Source organism: Grampus griseus (assembly GCF_964374135.1).
Source record: "Grampus griseus genome assembly, chromosome: 7".
In the NCBI taxonomy this organism is placed as follows: Eukaryota; Metazoa; Chordata; class Mammalia; order Artiodactyla; family Delphinidae; genus Grampus; species Grampus griseus.
Genome location: NC_139001.1, coordinates 70,015,220 through 70,023,355, shown reverse-complemented (window position 1 = coordinate 70,023,355; position 8,136 = coordinate 70,015,220). Strand labels below are relative to the sequence as shown.

Below are 8,136 nucleotides of genomic sequence, written 5' to 3'. Positions count from 1 at the left end.
ATTTGGAACGTATCTGACAAAGTGAGAGGGACTTGGTAAACGTGCTGCCCTAAACAGAAATGTGATATAAACTTGTCAATAGTTATTTCTTGGGCGGTTTTGCTCTCTGAAAACCTAGCAGATAATGGGTGAAACGTTATTGGTGATGATAATTACCTGGAGAAACGTGAGTATATGATTTCTTAAACCTTGTAAATTAAATTGGGCTTAAAATAGATGGTTTTACCACTAGGGAAATGGTTGTTTTCCTTGAAATTCAACCTTTGCAAATTGGTAAAGACAAGAAGGTGAGTAGACTGCACTATGGAAAAGAACATCCGACCGATTTCCACTCTTTTCACACCTCTCCCTTTTTTTCTTTTGTTTCTCAGATGACCAAGTTAATCTTAGTCCAAGTGAACCTTTTAGTTTTGACGTAGGGCCGCGGTGAACACTAAAACGAAGAAGGGTTCCGGTCTTCGCGTTCCTGCAGTTTCATCTCGGCGCCAGCCGGGCGCACAGAACTGGGGAGGGAGAGGTGCGGGCAGAGAAGGGAGGATGTCGGAGAGGCGGGAGCGGCCCTAGCGCTAACTTCCGCCCCACCCTCCAAGCCGGGACGCCTGAAGCACGCGGCCCGCGTTGTCTGTCCCGGGCGCTCCTCCTGGGACGGCCGCTCGACTCCCGAGTCGTCTTCAATTGGCCGTCGGGGAAACGGAAGCCGAAGCGGCGCAGTGAACCCGGAAGTGCTTCGCGGCGGAGGCCTGGGCGACTCTTTTGAATGGAATCGGGCTGATTCATCGCAGGTTCGCGGAGCCAGAGCTCGGCCGAGTCGGAGCTTGCTGGTGTTGCTGTCGCTCTCGCCGCCGCCGCTGCGTCACCGCTGCTGGAAGACAAGGGTCCAGACCGCGGCCTCCTGCTCCGCCCGCCTTCAGGTAAGACGGGGAACGCAGGCCCCAGAGGTCCGCGGAGGCAGCCGCGCTAGGCCGCTGCCAGCGCCTTGCTTTCCTGAGTCACGTTGCTCAGCCTAGTTTCCACTGGGGTCCCGGGCGGTGAGGGTGGAGTCCAGCTCCCTTCGTCCTACACGCTGTCTCCCTGGGTCTCTGACTAAGTTAGGTCTGGATGTGGTCTCCTTCCTCCAAGCGTTTCTGCTCCGCTGAATTCACCACATCTTGGGAGCCTCTCCTCTCTATTCAGAGAGGACCCTTAGTTTTGGCTTCTGTTTGTCTGTGTTCTGTTGAAACTTACCCCTGTGTTGAAAAACTTCCCGCCAGACAGGAAACAAGGGCGAGAGAATAAAATTAACTTTCCCGTTGAATGTATGTTTGCTTTATCACTTGTGTTAACCTTAGGCCTTGACCCCTTTTCTCATAGTGTTAGGTTTTCAACTGCCTTCAAAACCAAACAAAACCCCAGAGGTGCATTGTTTTTTAACCTTGAAACTCTTTAAAACAAAGTATGGTTATTCCTGCTCTGTCTTTTAACTTAACTTTCAGTTTGTCCCACTTGAGTAGTTGTTGATGAATTGATTACATTTCCTGTTTTCAGTAAAGTAGAAATCTGCTACTGTGTGTTACATCTTGGAACTTAATTTTCCTGGGGGCACTACTTTGTGTCAGGCAAAAAAGAAAAATGTAAATTTCTCGAAAGAGTTTGAATATAAACCTAGTGACCTAAGGAAAAATTCTTGAAATTAAAATGGTATCCAAAAGTTGGGAAAGGCAAGGAAGAGGCTTTAAAAATTAGCAAGAAATGTACTTCTAGAGTGAAAATCATTTTTTTCATTGCTCACAAAAGTATTTAGTGCTGCTGACTTAATGTTTGTGAGTAAGCAAGACGATAGCCACTGATAATGTTGAAATAAAAAAGAACTGAATACAGTTATAGTGGAGATGATTAATATAATGGTGGCCTTCTAGTCTTGTCCTATAAAGCTAGCAACTGGCTCATTTGAAGTTTAAATTATGTTTCTTTTAAACATATAAATTTAAATGGGTTATTGTGCATTTGAAGAGATTAAGATACATGGTGGCTCAGAATTAACTACAAGATGTGTTTAGTGAAGTGGTATTTAGTGAGAAGCCTGAATATTGTCTTGAATTCGTCCCAGGACAGAATTGCATCTGGCCAACAGAAGAAAATTTTGAAGTCATGATCTTTCAATGAAGCCTCACCTGTTGAGTTTGGGAGATTTTTTTTTTTTCCCCCCAAGGGTCTTGATAAATATTATATTGCTGTTTTAATTGAAAAGCTGGATTTTTAACCTTTTTGACATGGGTTTATTCTATTTTTATACTTGTCTGTAACCCTTGTGTTTAATATCTAATTTCAGAACCCATGTTTGAAAATCAATAACAAGGAGCAATTGTGCTTCTATTTAATTGTTTTAAATTTTATAGCAATGTTTGTTTCATAAGTCATTGTCTACCTGTGAAAGCCTTACCTGAATACTTGTGATTTAGTACTCATGAACTTGTCATATACCCGGTTTGTTGCACTCATTTGACACTCATTCTGTTTTATGGTATTTTGGTGTCCCCATCTGTAAAGTGAGAATTGGATTAAATAATCTTTCCTGGCTCTAAGATAAATAACAATAACAACAGTTACTGAGTACCTATGAATGTTTCAGGCACTATATGTACCTATAGTACCTATAAGTACCTATGAATGTTTCAGGCACTAATGTTTCAGGCTTTGCATTTTTTTCTTACAACAGACTTGCAAGGAAGATATTATTCTCATTTTATAGATGAAGTCTAGAGGCTAAGAGAAGGTAACTTGTTCACATCATATAGAGGGTAGGTGATGAAGCCAGGATTCAAATCTAGGTCTGATTGCCTCCAGAGCCTTTCTGGCTCAATACTACTATTCTTTCACTTTATGTTTTTTCTATGGGATTATATCATGCCTCCCCAGGTAGATTGTAAATTCTTTCAGTGAAAGTCACTAAATTCCTTAGTGGCTCTGTTTCCGTATCACCTTATAAACAAGATAGTATTTAATAAATATTTTGCTTCAGTGCTGTAATTAAGAGCTAGCACAAGAAGATATTCATGATAATTCCATCCTCACTGTTCTAAACAGGGGGAATCTTACTTTCAAAACCTTATTTATATAATTAAGTTTAACGTTGACTCTTTCCATTTTTTCCACTGAAGAAAGCCCTTAAGAAAGTGAGAGAAAGGAGTTCCTAATTACTTTCCACAAATCAGACAGTAGAGGAATTAGAAATACAGTGAGATCACAAATATGGAGTAGTTAAAGGATTTAGCATCAATCTGAGAAGTAATAGTATATAACTGCAGCATGGGTTGAGGAGTAAAAAATGAAAAATGAGCTAGGAAACAGTAGAAAAACCTGAACAGATAAGGGCTTCATGATTTTGTTAGCTCAGTTGTGAGATGAAGAAGTGGAAAATCATCAGCCCTTTTTTTTTTACCAATTAGAATTCTAAACATTATGTATGACATATTAGGCATAAACACTTTATTCATATTATCTCATAATGTTTTAGTTAATCATATCATGAATAAGCTGTTGAGTCCTCTGCTTTTTGATAGGTGTAAAAACTTGGTTTAGATCCATAGACCTTTTGCATTGCTTTTATTTCTAAGCACTGGAAGTATTCTTTTATGTTCTAGTGTAACACTTTTAATTTTTATGAACCCCTTTGCGAAGTTCTGCAAAATGCAAGTCCCTCTTCTCCAGTGTGATTCATTTAGTACTGTGAAATATGCCATGTTTTGAAATTCACTAAATGGCAAACTCTATGGGAAGAAGAACCCATGCTGGATGAACTGTAGCTATGCTCAGGATGGTGGTGCTGATGACAGCAGCTAGCATTCATTGTTTACTTGCTATGTGCCATCATTGTTTACTTGCTATGTGCCAAGCCTTGTGTTAAATGTTGTTTATGTTCATTATCTTATTTAATTATCTAAACACCTCTATGAGGTGGATACTATCATTATCCCTATTTTGCAGATGAGGAAACTGAGCCTGAGAGAGGAAACTGACCCAAGGATACAGAGCTAAAACGTGTTAGAGCCAGTATTTGAATCCTGGCACTTAGATTGCAGACTCATAGCTCTTAACCTCATATAGCAAGAAAAACAGTCATCACCATTTACCATCTGGGCCAGTAGACCTTTTAAAATTTCTTACACCTTTAAGTCATTTGAAGGTGTTATGTACCTGAAATGGACAACATTGTTGGAATGTAATTAACTGCTCGTCATCCATCATGCATGAACCTGGAACATACCCATCTTATAAAGATCAGTTCCACATTTTAAATATGTCTCTAATAGGCCCCAGCTTATCTTTTCTTTTGGTTCTACTTGCACTCGCAATACTTTGTATGTGTGTTAAAATATGCCTATCATAAAATTTACCATTTTAACCATTTTTAGCCATACAGTTCAGTGGCATTAAGTTCATTCACATTGTTGTGCAATCATCACTACCATCCATCTCCAGACCTTTTTCATCTTCCCTGATGCAGTACTTTTTAAAACAAGCTTATAATTTTGTTGAAGTGGAGATGTCCATCATCTTTGCTTATAAAACATTTTTATTTTTAGATTTATAAACACCAATTAGAGTTAATCCAATGATTTTTTAAAATTTCTACATTCTTTTACTCACCTTTGTGTACACTTCAGCATTTATCCACTTATCAACTGTATCAACATCATAAAAGATAACAGAATACGTCATCTCTTTATCAAAACAGGTTCTTGTTGTAAAATAGTGTATAATGAAGTCCTTGTTGAATACTAACTGGATGAGAATGTCATATTTCCTTTCTGGTCTTAGAAATATATTGTTCAACTCATTGATCCTTTAAAAAGTAATTTTTCGAGGTAAAATTCACATAACACAAAATTAACCATTTTAAAGTGAACAGTTCAGTACCATTTAGTACATTCATAATGTTGTGCAACTACCCCCTCTATGTAGTTCCAAAACATTTTCCATTCTTCTAAAGTAAAATCCCTTACCCATTAAGCAGTTTCTCCATTTTATTCCCTCCCTCAGCCCCTGGCAATCACCAACCTGCATTTTGTCTTTGTGGATTTATATATTTTGGATATTTCATGTAAATGGAATCATACACTATGTGACTTTGTGTGCATGGCTTCTTTCACATAGCATAATGTTTTGACGTTCATCCATGTTGTAACAGTTATCAGTATTTCATTCCTTTTTATAGTTGAATAATATTCCATATGTTCCATTGTATGTATATATAGAATTTGTTTATCCTTACCCCCTTTGATGGACATTTGGGCTGTTTCCGCCTTTTGGCTGTTGTGAATAGTTATGCTATAAATATGCATGTACATGTTCTTGTTTTGAATACCTGTTTCAGTTCTTTTGGCTATATACCTAGGAGTAGAATTTCTGGGTCATGTGGTAATTCTGTGTTGAGCTTTGTGAAGAGCTCTCAAACTGTTTCCAACAGTCATTAATTTTTAAGTTTGAGAAAATTGATACAGGATATTGTCAGTGGTCTGAGATTTTGTTTATATTAGTGGTTCTGAACTGGGATGATTTTGCCCTTCTAGGGGACATTTGGCAATGTCTGGAGACATTTTTTTAAAATTGAAGTATAGTTGATTTACAATATTGTGTTAGTTTCAGGTGTAGAGCAAAGTGATTCAGTTATATAAGTATATTTTTTCAGATTATTTTCCATTATAGGTTATTACAAGGTATTGACTATTGTTCTCTGTGTTATACAGCAAATCCTTATTGCTTATCTATTTTATGTATAGTAGTTTATACTGTTAATCCCATACTCCTAATTTATCCCTCCCCCACAGCCTTTCCCTTTTGGTAACCGTGTTCATTTTCTATGTGAGTCTGTTTCTGTTTTGTACATAGATTTATTTGTATTATTTTTTAGATTCCACATATAAGTGGTATTATATAATTTTTATCTTTCTCTGTCTGACTTCATTTAGTATGATAATCTCTGGGTCCATCTATGTTGCTGCAAATGGCAATGTTTCATTCTTTTTTATAGCTGAGTAATATTCCATTGTGTATATGTACCACATGTTCTTGAACCAGTCGTCTGTTGATGGATACTTGGGTTGCTTCCATGTCTTGGCTATTGTAAATAGTGCTGCTGTGAACATTGTGGTACATGTACCTTTTCTAATTAAGCGTTTTCATCTTTTCCGGATATATGCCCAGGAGTGGGATTGCTGGATCATATGGTAGTTTTATTTTTAGTTTTTTAAGAAACCTCCATATCGTTTTCCATAACAGCTGTACCAGTTTACATTCCCACCAACAGGGTAGGAGGGTTCCCTCTTCGGAGACAGTTTTGATTATCACAGCTGGTGGCATCCAGTGCGTAGAGGCCAGGGATGCTGCTAAACATCCTATAATGCCCAAGACAACCCCCTACAATAAGAAATTATTTGGTTCTGAATGTCAGTAGTGCCAAAGAAACCTTGGCTTATGTCAATTTTGTTATCATTAGAGTGCTGTTACTTGTTTCTTTACATTCACCTTGTGATTCTCTAATAATTGTGAAACTTTTTTTCTCTGTCAGTTTTCTCTTTGCCATTATGGGAGGAAAATGAAGAATTCTGAATTCTCAACTGTGTTCAATGAAAGCTAAAAAAAAGACTACAAAGATGATGTCTCCAGTCTTTTATATCTTTTTGAAAGATGAAGCAGTGCTTTGGGCAGCACAATAAAAACTGAAGGATGATGCAATGGCTGTAATGTATTTCACTATTGCATCATTTGGGATGATTGTTACCATTCTTCCATTTTCTTATTATTTTAGTCTTTTTTGGCATAGTTGGGAATAACTGATTAAGACATGACAGAGTAATTCCTAGGATAATGAAATAACAAACCTTAAAGATATAGGAAAATTAACCACTTAGATTCCATAATATGTTATAGATTTCTAACAATGTACAATGAACCTATATGGTAATTACTCAATAGAATGAATTTTGTTCTATTTAAAAAATGAATAAATCTTCTTTGTTCTTTAAAACACCTCTAGAAAGACTGAAAGTCATGAAATGTCAGTCTACATATAATTAGAACAGCTCAAAAAAGAAACTTTAGAAACAAAATTTGGATACAGGGGCAATCACTATGCTCTGTAGCTCCCTTGGATGGTATTTCATTCTGTACTCTCAGGAAATGGTAATTAAAAATCAATTTTGATTTCTATTTTGTTTTTAGGAATTTTGCTTCTTTTAAAGCTCTTGGTATATTTCCCTCCTTAGTTCTCAAAATAATTACATCTTATTTTATTTACTTTTTTTTAGGAGAGAAAAAAAATAAAAACTTGGGAAAAACTGTACCTGCCAGCATTAGCAAGAGCTTGAGTTAAGAAGAAATTTGTCAAACTCAACAAATTGAAGCTTAACATCACAAGAGTTGTAGTTACTGACCAGGTGAGCATTAAGAATATATTTTACTTTTATCTATCCTTACAGGATATGTCATAAAGATGTTATGAAAATGTATCAGTTTTAGCACACATGAAAAGCCCAGATTGAGGGGCTCATGAAAGTCATTTCGATAACTAGCAGTTTTGTCCTTGTCTGCTTTCTAGAAACTTTTTTTAAAGTAGTATGACTTAGAACATTTATCGATGTATTTCATTCCAAATGTTAGTATTTTATTAAACCTTATTATCTTAAAATATTTAGTTTGTTAAATTTTTTCCTGGTTGCTGAGACATCTAATTTTGTTAAAAACACAAATTTGACCTGCCAGATTTTCTTTCCCTCTGCTCCTCACATTGCTCATGTATATTCACAGCATCTGGAGTCTGTGTAAAGTCATCAGAAACAACACAGGGGGAATAGATAAACTGAACACAGCTGGGAATTGACTTTGGCCTGGAATATATAGAATGTCTAAAGTTTTTGTTTCCCATTTGTTCTTTATGTTTGTAAGCTTGAACTAGGCCAAAAGAATTTGTTTGAAGGGGGTAATATATTGTAGAGGAATAAACGTATTTTATATTTTAAAATACACAGGGTTTTGTTTTGTTTTCCGTCTACAGCCTTTAAAAAGTGATATGTATCAATGCCATATTTGAGTTGAGGAATTTTAATGAGAATTTGATGGAGATTTTATTTGTAAATATTGCTATTAGGAAGGTGAGTT

The 8,136-nt window shown here is 36.6% G+C and overlaps 1 protein-coding gene across 1 annotated transcript in view; it reads left to right on the top strand.

Annotated features, from left to right (window-relative positions):
- The first annotated feature begins 636 nt into the window (after positions 1-636).
- PSMD14 (proteasome 26S subunit, non-ATPase 14) overlaps positions 637-8,136 on the top strand; it is a 95,206-nt gene continuing 87,706 nt past the window's right edge. The window contains exons 1-2 of the mRNA XM_082658206.1: positions 637-911; positions 7,287-7,415. The gene's annotated coding sequence lies outside the window, so the exon portion shown is untranslated. The remainder of the gene's footprint in view (positions 912-7,286; positions 7,416-8,136) is intronic.